Here is a 12,582-nt window from a genome sequence, read left to right as displayed (position 1 = left end):
GGCAGTTGTTTACGAAGGCATTTGGGACTTAAGTTCTTTAAATTTTAATGTAGTCGTTTGAGGTTTGAGTTGAAATTATACCAAGTTTTTTTTAGAGAAAATTGTGGACTTCCCAAGTTATTAAACAAAACTTAGATTTTGTTTTTGGAAGATGCTGCACTCGAGTTTCAAATGCATTGTTGACGAAATTGAGATGATTCTACGTTTTCTTTTCAAAAATAAGTTATGCTCCAAATTCTTTTTTGCAATATGGTTTGGTCACATTTTGCAACTTGGAATTGGTTTCCTTATTTTTTAAAGATAGCGCAGATGTGTGATTGAATCAATGAATGCATGCATGAGTTAGGAAAATAAACAACATGCATTTATACATTCTTTGCTCTCACTTGTTTTCCATACATACATGTCTTAATAATCTTAATATTCATTCCATCATTCATGCATCCATGAAATGAAGAACAATTTTGATGTAAAATTGGATATGTTGGACGATCTCTAGGTTATTACTTAATATTAGTTCAAGCATAATTATTAAAGTACAGTCTATAAGCTTGAAATAGATACAACTCTTGAAAATGGAAGCAAAGTCTTAAATTTACAAAGAAATCCTAATTTTGAAAGGGGAATTCCCCTTTTAGGCAAGATCATATCAAATATCCATTTTTATATGTCCAATGACTATAAAAGTAAACCATTTACTAGTTTTAATAGTAAAAAATTGAGTGACATATACTTTGGAAGTCTCCTCTTAAAGTATAATGTAGAAATCTTTAAAATTTTACTTAAAGTTGATAAATTAAATTTTCAAACTAGTGGGATATGTACATATATATATATATATATATATTTCACATTATGTATGTATATGACATATTTATCTATTTCCACATTAGAGATATACATTGAACTTCACATCAGATTTTAGGAGAAATTTTTATCCCAAAATTGGCTTAAAATCTCAAAACTATATATGCAAAATTTAGTATGTTGGGTAAATTCAACAAGATTATTATTCCCAACTTTGAGAATTTAATTACAGCCTTTTGACTGAACTTTTGTGGGATTTTGAGGTACCATACCATTTACAGAGTTAAAAATGCAAATTTATGTCTGTTGTGAAAACATGAAGTAAACAACCTTAGAAGTCCCTCTCTATAATGCCAATTTTGGCAAAACTAAGCATTTGACTTAGTTACATAAAGAACGATGAATTTTTAGCTTCTTTTGACCTGAAGGTAAATAATTTTGAACTGAAGTTTTGATGTTTTAAATTCCATTTAGCATATTAAGATTTAGGTTTTAAGATTAAGTACACACACACACATAGAGAGAGAGAGAGGGGGAGAGAGAAAGAGAGAAAGAGAGAGGGAGGGAGAGCGAGATAGAGAAAGAGAAAGGGAAAGAGAGAGAGAGAGGAAACAGAGATAGATAGAAATTAGTAAAAAAAAAAACACTTTGGTCATGGATAAAAACCAAATCCTTTAATTTTTTATAAAATATCAACATCCTAGTATATTTATGAAATCTTGTTTGATTAAAAACATGCTTTGAATCAAGTTGTTTTTATGAAAAATGTTGATTTTCTATTATCAAAATGTTGATGCTATGAGAGCCATTCATTTTTGCTTATGATAAAAACACTATTAAAACTTGAAAGATAATCAACTTAATGTATACTTTGTATCAACCTATCCTTTAAAAAAACTTTAAATATCATATTTAAAGGATCTGCTTTCTATTGGTCTAGTTTAAAATTTTGATTTGGTTAACCTTGTTGCCTTAAGCAAGCAACATTTATTGTTGGAATCTAGCTCCTTCAAATTAGTTTAAGGACATGGCCTTTAACCTAACCTTAAAGGAAAGTATCTATTCTTATATATATATATATATATATATATATATATATATATATATATATATATATATATATATATATATATATATATATATATATATATATATATATATATATATATATATATATATATACTATATACACACACACACATGTTTTATCTTGAAACAAAGTAGTTGAGTTAAGGCAACATAGGTTGTGAACAAGAATAGTTCAGAAGCAAGTACTTTTGATGTCAAGTTGGTTGAAAACTTAGCTTCTAACCTCCTTGACCACCTTACTCCAAAGGAATTGCAGAAAGACATGAAAATTTAATTCAATGGAAAAAGAAATAAATAGATTTTTTTCAAGCAAATATGCATTCTTATGACCATGTAAGGGTGGATCTCATCTAATGGTGGATCTCATCTAATGTAATAGATAATCTGTCCCTAATATGCTATTAAGAAAGGGGATGAATGTAAATGTGTGACATTGAAGCATAGAAGGTAAATATTCACTCTCTCTTTTCTCATGTCCATACATGACGGATATGAAAAGGAAAGTAAATAACAAGAGAGAAGAGAGTAGAATAAGCAAGCAATGAGCCATATTTCATATTTCTCTCTCCTATTTGGGTGTTAACTTACCATGGGCTTCACTTATGGTTTGAATTAGAGGTTGGCTGGCTGAAATACATTTTGGCTTCTAAAAAAATAGTTTTAGATAGGCATTTATTTGAAAACTGAGAGATGCATGCATACAATGCATATTAATATGTATAAATTGATGTTGGCTCCTTATGTGGATATTTTTCTTTGCTGAAAATCGAAGAAAATAAAATCCCTCCCATGATGGCTCTTCATTTATCTATGAAATAAACAAAATTGGAGCATGGAATCAAGATAAAGGAAGAGAAAGCCCCCACCTTGTTAGGCAACTTTGGAAGTGAGTGAGCTTCATATCTCTTCCTAAAATTGAAAATCCTAAACAAGAACCTAAGGAGAAGGTTTGAGCTTAGCAGAACCAATAATAGGAGAGAATCTTCTAAGGTGGCTGGTTGCTGGAGTGAAGCTAAAACTATTTCCTAAAACCAAATAAATGAGAGCCCACGAGGAGGGCTGGAGCTTTGCAAGACCGATGAGAGAGGAAGGAGAGAAGCTTCTTGCTTCGGGGCCGACTTCTTTTTCTTGTTCTTGTTCTTCTTCTTCTTTTTCTTGACTTGACTGCAGTATTGAACAAACAAAACAAGAGAGAGAGAGAATGCTGTGTGGGATCTAGGAGTGCTTGAGTGAGAGAGCGAACTCTAGGGAGTTAGAAAAATTAGCTATCCCATGCTTATGTGTCAAACAAGGGTTGGGCTGAGTTGGATGAGGAGTAGCTTGCATTGGTTGAAGGCATCTACTCAAACCATAAAACCTATGAAGTTCAAAAGAACTTTGTTTTATTAGCTGCATGTAATAGAGATTATCTTTAAAATTAATTATTTTGAACAAGAGAGAGAGTGGGTTGTGCCGTCCTCTTGAGCTCTCTCTTTCCTAACTGATGTGGCAGGACTTAATTAGTCCCTTTTGGAGCTTAAACAGAAGATTAAACACCCAAAAGAAATTTATCCCCCCTTCGGGCACATCCATTTCAGATGGCGGTCCAGCTAGATAATGTGGCATGGACCAACCAATTATGGTTTGCTTATGCCGAAAGGTCCACCTATATATTTTGTATTTTTTATGGGTGATGTGGCCACCACATCATTTTATAGTAAAGTTTGACCACTGATAAAGAGCTCTTCTTGTCTCCTATTGGCCAAAGCTAAAGATCTAGGATTTATGATTGGGGGAAAGATTAATTACTTAATCTATTTTAGAAAAAGTTGGCTGAGTTCACCAAGGTTCACCTAACCCACATGCATGGGCTAGGTGTACCTTTGCTTGGTCAAATCCATTGAGACTTTGACAAAGCCAATCAAATTCAATCAAACTCTAGAACCTAGGTTTTTTACCTCGTTTTAGCTTGAAATTTATTTAAAAAAAACAATATGAATGGTTTTTGAAAGGATAACTTTCAACTTTGTTGATTTCAAACACACTCTTTCTTGAATGTGTTTTTGTTTGACTTGAGCTTGCTGGACTTTGACCCAGTGATTCAGTCTTAAAGTCATATTAAATTATAGATTTGCTTTCTATAAGTTCAACAATCAAATTTAAATTATGAGGATTTTAAATCCCTTGTATTAAATTAAATTGGAAAAAACCTTTTTGTCTAAAATTTTGATTGAGAAAGGGGTTGACTTGGTCAAAACCCTATTTTGAATCTAGGTTGAGATTCAATTATATACTTGACCCATACAATCTATGAGTTCAACTATATAATTGATTCATATTAAACCCTAAATTAAGGTTTTATCAATTAAATTGGATTGAAAAGGATCATTTTGTCCAAAGTTGAATTGTTTGGGCAGTTATACCATTGCCAACATCTTATTTAGCTTTCATCTTGATGGAGCTTGATGAATTTGATAGAACTTGATACTTAGAAAATTTTAATAATGTTTTAACTAAGTTTAACCTGAAATAAGAAAGTAGATATGAGCTTTGACTGTGGCTGGTCAAAGCGTTAGATTCAGTCAAGGGTTAATTATGTCACATGTTGATGAAGAGCTTCAGATCTGACCTATTTTACAGGGGCCGTGGGGCCATGCCATTTGGGTCAGTACACGTCGAAACCCACTTAACATTAAGTGGGTTTGAGACAAGGTCATTATGAGATGTAAAAAAGGGTCAATGCATGTTGGCATCTTAAAATTTGTCTCCTCCTTTACTAATGATATATATTTTTTATTATTTTAATCTTACCCCTTTTCTTTCTTAAATTTTTCATTTTTTTGGATTTAGATTATTTCAATATTTTAGAATAAAAGGAGCATTTTTAAATTGATTTTAATCAAAAGGGGGCTGCACCGTACCCTAGGTCGGCCATACAGACTAGCTAGGGCCCACATGTGGGTCCCACTTGGTGCTTTGCAGCTTAATTAAGTGGCAAAACTTTGTTTTAAGTCTAGTTTTGATTTTAAAACCTAAATTCGCATTCCAAATGACAATTGTAATTAAATTTGGGTTTAGTATTGCATATTGACTTTGGATGTGGACTCGTACACCAGCATTGAGATTTGTGCCATGAATTAAGTTCACAAACTAAATCTAAATTGGGTTTGGGGTTAAAAAGTTTACTTTGAAAGTAAAGTTTATCACAATCAATTTTGTGAAATTCATTGCAAAACCTAGAATAGTTGACTAAATGGAAAATTTTGGGGTGTTTACAAGTGCTAACACCAAACTGATATTTTAGTATAAGTTCTTGCGGAATTGATAACAAATATATAACGAGATCAGATCAGATCTATAATTTGGTGCACATAGCTATATTTGCTTGACACTTCGAGCTAAAATTTCTCACTATGACAATGAACTGTCGTTCAATGAATCTGATCTGATTAGATTCACTTGTATATTAAACCTTTCCAGATTTAGTTGACTTCAGTGACAAAAATCACCACTATGGTTGATAATTTACATCGGTGGCTTTCTTTGTCGGTAAAACATAAGTGGAATCGCTGGTACAGATATCAGGTGCGGTATAGAATGAACTTATACTGGTGACTTAGTTTGCCGATATACATGACCTTTCATATAAAAGACCGGCAAAGCCCTCCCCCGCATATTGTGTTCCCCAACCATTTTCTCTCCCCTCTCCCCTCCTCTCCTAGAATTTCTTCCTGAATCTTTTGCTCCCACCTGCGACATCCTTTGAGGTAACTAGAATAGTCAACAGCAGATTCCAACGAATTATGCACTGCTATTCCACTTCCAATAGAAGAGCCTGGTGAAGCCATCAAATCCATATTAAGGATTTACATTTCTTCTTATATAGATTACATTTATTTTGTCTTTAAATTATCTTGTATTAGATTAAAGACTTTGTCTCTAATTCGAATTACTACATATCATTTTGTAATGATTTTGACAATTGACTATGATATGGCATCTTCTTTTGTTGTTTTACAAGTTGATTTTGACTGATCCTAACTTGCTAAAATAACACATAAAATACAAAACTAACATGCTACAATTAACACTCGTTTTGCCATAAAGCTATATATCTCTTTACATTATGACTTTGTTCTCACAATAGCTATTCTTTTGCAGAGGAACCAATGGGAGCCAAAAATATCACAGTTATTGAAAGAAAAGACCACTTACAATTAGGTGATATTTACATGACAATGTATAATATAACAAGTAATTTTTTAGGATTAATTGAAATTATGTGGAATTGGGTCATTAATGTATATATAGCTAGTTTGGCTGGATTTGACTTCTCATTGTGCTATATCTTACAACGTTTATTCTTGTTGCAAGAAAACTTGAATTTTACGAAGACAAGTCTAGCCATGAGAAGGACAGGTGATAATCCACAATTAGGTAAATAATGTACTTTGGCAATAGGAAAATCTTTCATTTTTACTTTGGCATTGGGATCATAAGTTTCCTAAGTATACCTTCTCTTTATAATGGGCCTCTATATGAGCTGATGCTGTTGTTTCTGACGCTGAAGAAATAATCCTAATGATAAGTTTATTGGTTTCTAAACTTTTTCTCGCTATAAACTGCAATGGTAAGGCTTTTCAAGAATTACTTTTATCCATCAATCATTTGCTAACAATAGGGCTGAAATTTTACTCTTCCAACCTATTCCCTGGAATTATTCATGGATAAATAATTCCTGAATTTTTTGGCCATAAAATGCTCCCGAATTGATAAAATTGATTAATTATACACCAAAGAAAGTGAATGTCGATGAATTAAGAAAAGAAACCAACCTTATGGTGTCTTAATCATAATTGGATATTAGCCATTTAAATTGATCTTCACATCATTGTCTTTGGTATTATGTTTGTGCACCTTTTATCTTTTGAATTCTTGTTAGAATAGGACTCCGATGGACCATTTACTATAAAATTTACTTTGGACAGATCTTTGCTGACATTGCAAGGCACTTCAAAGTGTGTCTTCAAAGTTTGATTGACTGATGTCATACGGATAACTAGTAGAAGAGCTAATTTGATACCCTTTTCATCTCTCTCCCTCTCTATTTCTCTCTCTTTTCACTTATATACATATACACATGTCAATTGTGAATGGTGAAATATTTTTAAAATGTTTTGGATAACTTGACTGTCAGCTTGTGAACAATGTACTTAAGTTGGTAGAATAAGGCTCGCAGGTTTGGTAGGTGGTATTCCATCACTTGACAATGATTACGAGCCTTTTAAAGGGAGGATCTCTCCTTTTCTTGTGGTCCGATGGAGTCAAGCTCAACTTGATGACCAATGCCAAGATACTATTCACAAGTATTATGCAATTTTTTATGCATAAATTTTTTTTATTAGAAACTTACGAAGACTTCCCCAAGGAAAGAGGGGAAAATTATTGGGTGGAAGAACGAAATTAGTCCTTACACCTTTAAAAACCGGTCATTCCTTGGTTGGATGTTACAATCTGTAACAAATCAGGAGATCACACCAAATTAGGAACGATGAAGTGTTGGACGTTACAGATTAGGAGATCACACAAAATTAGGAACGATGAGTTTATTTCTGGTATGATGTTGTACTAGCAAAAGATCAGGGATATGTTGTTGGTTCTTATCCATCGACTCTCTATATTACTTTGTAAATCATTCATAGAAAATACAATATAATACTCTTTCCTTTCCCATTCCTCTCGTTGTCCCTGTTCTTTTTGTTACATTTTATCATAGTATCAGAGCCAAAGGAATGCTGAAAAGAGATCCGCCATGGCAGAACTTCATGGAGCGACAGGGGCATCATTCATCAACTCAAGAGGATAGTCCATATTTTCTTCATCATTCGGATAACCATGGTACGTGTCTTGTATCTCAACAACTCATTGAAGATAATTATGAAACATGGAAAGAGCCATGACCATGGCTCTTTTAGCTAAAAATAAGATAGGTTTTGTTGATGGTTTTATACCGAAACCCACAGCTCGCCATTCCCTCATCGTTTCTTGGGAAAGATTCAACAACATGGTACTTTCTCGGTTGCTTAATTCCCTTCACAAGTCATTGACTTCAACAGTAGTTTATGTCAAAAACACTGTGGATGTTTGGAAATAATTAAAGGCTAGATTTTTTCAATCAAATGTTCCACATCTATATCAGATTCAACAACAAATTATTAACTGCAAGTAGGGACAGTCTTCAATTAGCACGTATTATTCTCAAATCAAAGGCCTTTGGGGATGCGTATGATTCGCTAGTCACTCTTCCCACTTGTGAATGTGGACATATGAGGAAAGCACATGATATTCAAGAACATGACAGACAGATTCAGTTTTTAATGGGGCTCAATGAAAGCTATGAAGCAATCCGTAGCAAGATCTTGCTCAAGGATCCCATTCCCAACACATCCAAGGCTTACACCCTGTTGGTTCAAGAGGAATGCCAACATGAACTTTATGTTCCCCTTCAATTTGACAGCATTTTTGCGGCTGCTATAAAGAAACAAAATTATGACAACAGCAGGCTCAAGGGTCGAACCAGACCTCAATGTGAACATTGTGGATGACTTGGGCACATCAAAGCCCGCTGCTACCATCTTCACGGTTTTTCCAAGAAGAGAACTTCTAGTGGCCAACGACAGCAGTCTCAAGCAAATCTTCATTCTACCAATGACGCATTACCGATCTCTCCATCTACAAAGCCTCAAGAGCCGCCAACTTCATTCACACCAGAATTGTACCGTCAGTTTATGGAATTCATAAATTCCAAAACACCCAAAATCAACCTCGCAGGTATATTAGACTCACCTATTGTTTGTTTGGCCTTCTCTCAAGTATGGATAATTGATATAGGAGCTACACATCATATTGCCAATTGCTTGTCAAACCTTGTTTCCCCTTCTTTAGCTCAATCTATTCCTGTTAAGCTCCCTAATGGTTCGACCACTCCAGTTACTCATGTTGGTCAGTTTTATTTAAATTCTTCTATTATGTTACATAATGTCTCATGTGTTCTCACTTTTTCTTTTAACCCTATATCTGTGTCCAAGTTGGTTGCTGAAAACAATTGTCGTGTTATCTTTAATACTCATTATTATATCATTTAGGACTGACGCTCGATGAGGACGATTGAGAAGGGTAGAATGGATGACTTGTATATCCTTGAGGATGAAGAACCATGCACTGTCGTAGCCTCACCGAACCAATCCAATCTATGGCATGTTGGACTCGGTCACCCTTCATTTGCTCGCCTGAAGTCATTATTTAGTTTTATCGATTCTTCTCATTTAATGAGCACTGCTCCTTATGTTATCTTGCCAAACAAACTCATTTACCATTTCCTAGTAGTTCAATATCTACTAGGAAATCAAACACCTTCACTATCTGGGGAGGTTATCAAACTCATTTACCATTTACCATTTACCATTGTGATATTTGGGGAGGTTATCAAACACCTTCACTATCTGGCGTTCATTATTTTTTCACTATTGTGGATGATTTTTCACATTTCACGTAGGTTTTTCTCATGCGTTACAAATTTGAAACATTTTTTATGTTAAAAAAAGTTCATTAATCTTGTGAAAATCAATTTCAAACCTCCATTAAAGTCTTGTGAAGAATCTTTTTTGGCAAATATGGAAAATCTTTTACACCATAAGAGCATCAAACGTCAACATTCTTACATCACCACACCCAGCAAAATAGAGTGGTTGAATGTAAACACAAAGATCACCTAAATATTGCCCATCGCAGTTCATTTTCAAGCATGCTTGCCTATAAAATTTTGGGAGGAATATGTTTTAACTGCTGCTTATTTAATCAATTGTTTGCCTACTCATCCTTTACAAGAAAAAACCACTTATGAGGTTCTTTATGGATGAACTCCTAAATATGATCACATTCATATTTTTGGCTACTTGTGTTATGCTTACAACATTGGCAAAACTCACAAATTTGGCTCACGCTCACGCAAACGTGTCTTTGTTGGATATACCTTTGGTCAAACTGCTTATAAATTCTATGGTCTTGACACTCATGAAGTTTTCACTAGTCGAGATGTTAAGTTTATAGAAAATATATTTCCTTTTCAAAACCACAAAGACCAAGATAGTGGCGTTGTTATATCTCTCTCATCTCAAGAATCACTTGAGTATGAATACTAAACTCATGCACCTAGCACACAACAACCTAATCAACCTCCATCATCTACACTGACACCCTCACCACAGCCATCATTTCCATCTTCGGATCACCACCAACCCAATACCATTGACACTATCACCACTAACCTTGATTCCTCTGAACATCCATTGCAGTGATCAACTAAAGAGTGTTCCACTTTCACGTTTTAAGGGTTATCAATGTCATTCCATCGCTCAACCTACATCATCTGAATCGACATCGACACCTATGCGACCTAAAGGAACAAGGTACCATATGAGTCATTACCTCCATTTACCCAAGTTTTCCCCTAAATATCAAGTTTTTCTTACATCTATTCTCAATCACCACCAGCCATCAACTTTCCAAGAAGCAATGCAACATCAAGAATGGAGAGATGCTATGGCTACTGAACTTCGGGCATTAGAAGCAAACTCAACTTGGGATGTGGTTTCTCTCCCACCAGGAAAACACCCTATTGGATGTCGATTGGTATATAAAATTAAATACCATGCAGATGGTACCATCGAGTGTTATAAGGCTCGCCTCATTGCTAAGGGTATACTCAAACAGAAGGCCTTGATTACACAAAGACCTTCTCTCGGTCGCTAAAATTACCACCATTCGATGTCTTTTATCTATTATAGTCGTCAAAAGTTGGAGTCTTTTTCAAAATGATGTCAACAATGTCTTCCTCCATAGTGATTTACATGAAGAAGTCTACATTACGCTTCCTCTTAGCTTTACCCGACAGGGGGAGAATAAGGTCTGTTGGCTAAATAAATCCTTATATGGTCTCAAACAGTCATCTCACAATTGGTTTTTTAAATTAACAAAGACCCTCAAACAACTTTGCTTCTCTCAATCTAAGGCAGATTATTCCTTGTTTTCCAATATCAATAAACTAGGTAGTGTTTTCATCATGATGACATAATCATCACAGGAGACAATCGTGATGCTATCGAGAAACTAAAAGTCATCCTCAATAGTAAATTTTAGTTGAAAGATTTGGGAGAATTAAAATATTTTGGGCATTGAAGTAGCTCAATCCAAGAAAGGGATATTTTTATCCCAAAAGAAGTCCATGCTGGATGTCTTACATGAAGCCGGATATAGTGGTGCCAAATCTAGTGAAACACCCACTGAGCAATATTTAAAATTGGATGATGACAAACTATTCGAAGATCTCACTTTCTTCAGGAAAATAATTGGTCGTTTGGTCTGTCTAACCATTACACGACCCAATATTTTGCACAGTGTTCACATGTTGAGTTAGTCCATGTCACAGCCAAGAACAACACACTTAGAGGCAGCCTTCAGGATCCTTCGATACATCAAGTCTAGAACAAGTTATGGGTTCAGTTGTCATCCCATAGTGACATGATAATCAAAGCCTTTTGCGATTTAGATTGGGCATCTTGCCCAATGACAAGAAGATCCACTTCAGGTTTTTGCATTTTCATTTGAGAAAGTCCAATATCTTGAAAAGTTAAGAAACAAGCAACTGTTTCAAGGACTTCATTGGAAGCCGAATATAGAGCAATGGCATTGACCTCTTGCGAGATGACTTGGATAAGGTACATTCTTAATGATATTGGAATTACTCATCATCAACCAATGGAATTGCATTGTGACAATAAAGCAGCAATCCACATTTCTACAAATCTGGTGTTTCACAAAAGAATGAAACATATTGAAATTGACTGCCATGTTGTTCGAGAGAAAATCCAAAGAAAGGAGATTTGTACTAAGCAAATAGACATTGAAAATCAAATTGCAAACATATTTACTAAGGCGTTGGGAAAGGACTCGTTCGTCAAATTCAAATGCAAGTTGGGTCTCATCGATCCTGGAGCACCTACTTGAGAGGGATTGTTGGACATTACAATCTGTAACAGATTAGGAGATTGCACCAAATTAGGAACGATGAAGTGTTGGACGTTACAGATTAGGAGATCGCACAAAATTAGGAACAATGAGTTTATTTCTAGTATGATGTTGTACTAGCAAAAAATCAGGGACATGAACATTGCTGGTTCTTATCCATCAACTCTATATATTACTTTGTAAATCATTCACAGTAAATACGATATGATACTATTTCCTTTCCCATTCCTCTCATTGTCCCTGTTCCTCTTGTTACATTTTATCATCCTTGCCTTCTATTTTACATTTTTCTTGGTTTACACAAAGGCACTGTTTTTGTCTAACCACTTCTTTTGAAATCCTTATAGAGGAATCCATTCTATGGAATAACTAAGGTTGATATTTGATGATCATGAATCACATGATATATCAATCTCCATGATAGCATTGTTTGAGTAATCCATGGGCATGCATGCTAGGTGGATAATCAAACACCACATAACTCCACTATACAAAAGAAAAAGTTTATACGTCCAAGTGAGGTGAAGGTTGTTATGTCTTCCAATCTGATGGTTCTAAAGCATGCTCATGGTTTTGTATAGTTTTGTTGGTGGATGGTGGTGATTTCCAAATAGTTGTTGT

The sequence above is a fragment of the Nymphaea colorata genome, chromosome 9 (assembly GCF_008831285.2).
Source record: "Nymphaea colorata isolate Beijing-Zhang1983 chromosome 9, ASM883128v2, whole genome shotgun sequence".
Taxonomy (NCBI): Eukaryota; Viridiplantae; Streptophyta; class Magnoliopsida; order Nymphaeales; family Nymphaeaceae; genus Nymphaea; species Nymphaea colorata.
The sequence above is the reverse complement of the archived record's forward strand: the minus strand, read 5'-3'. Positions refer to the sequence as shown.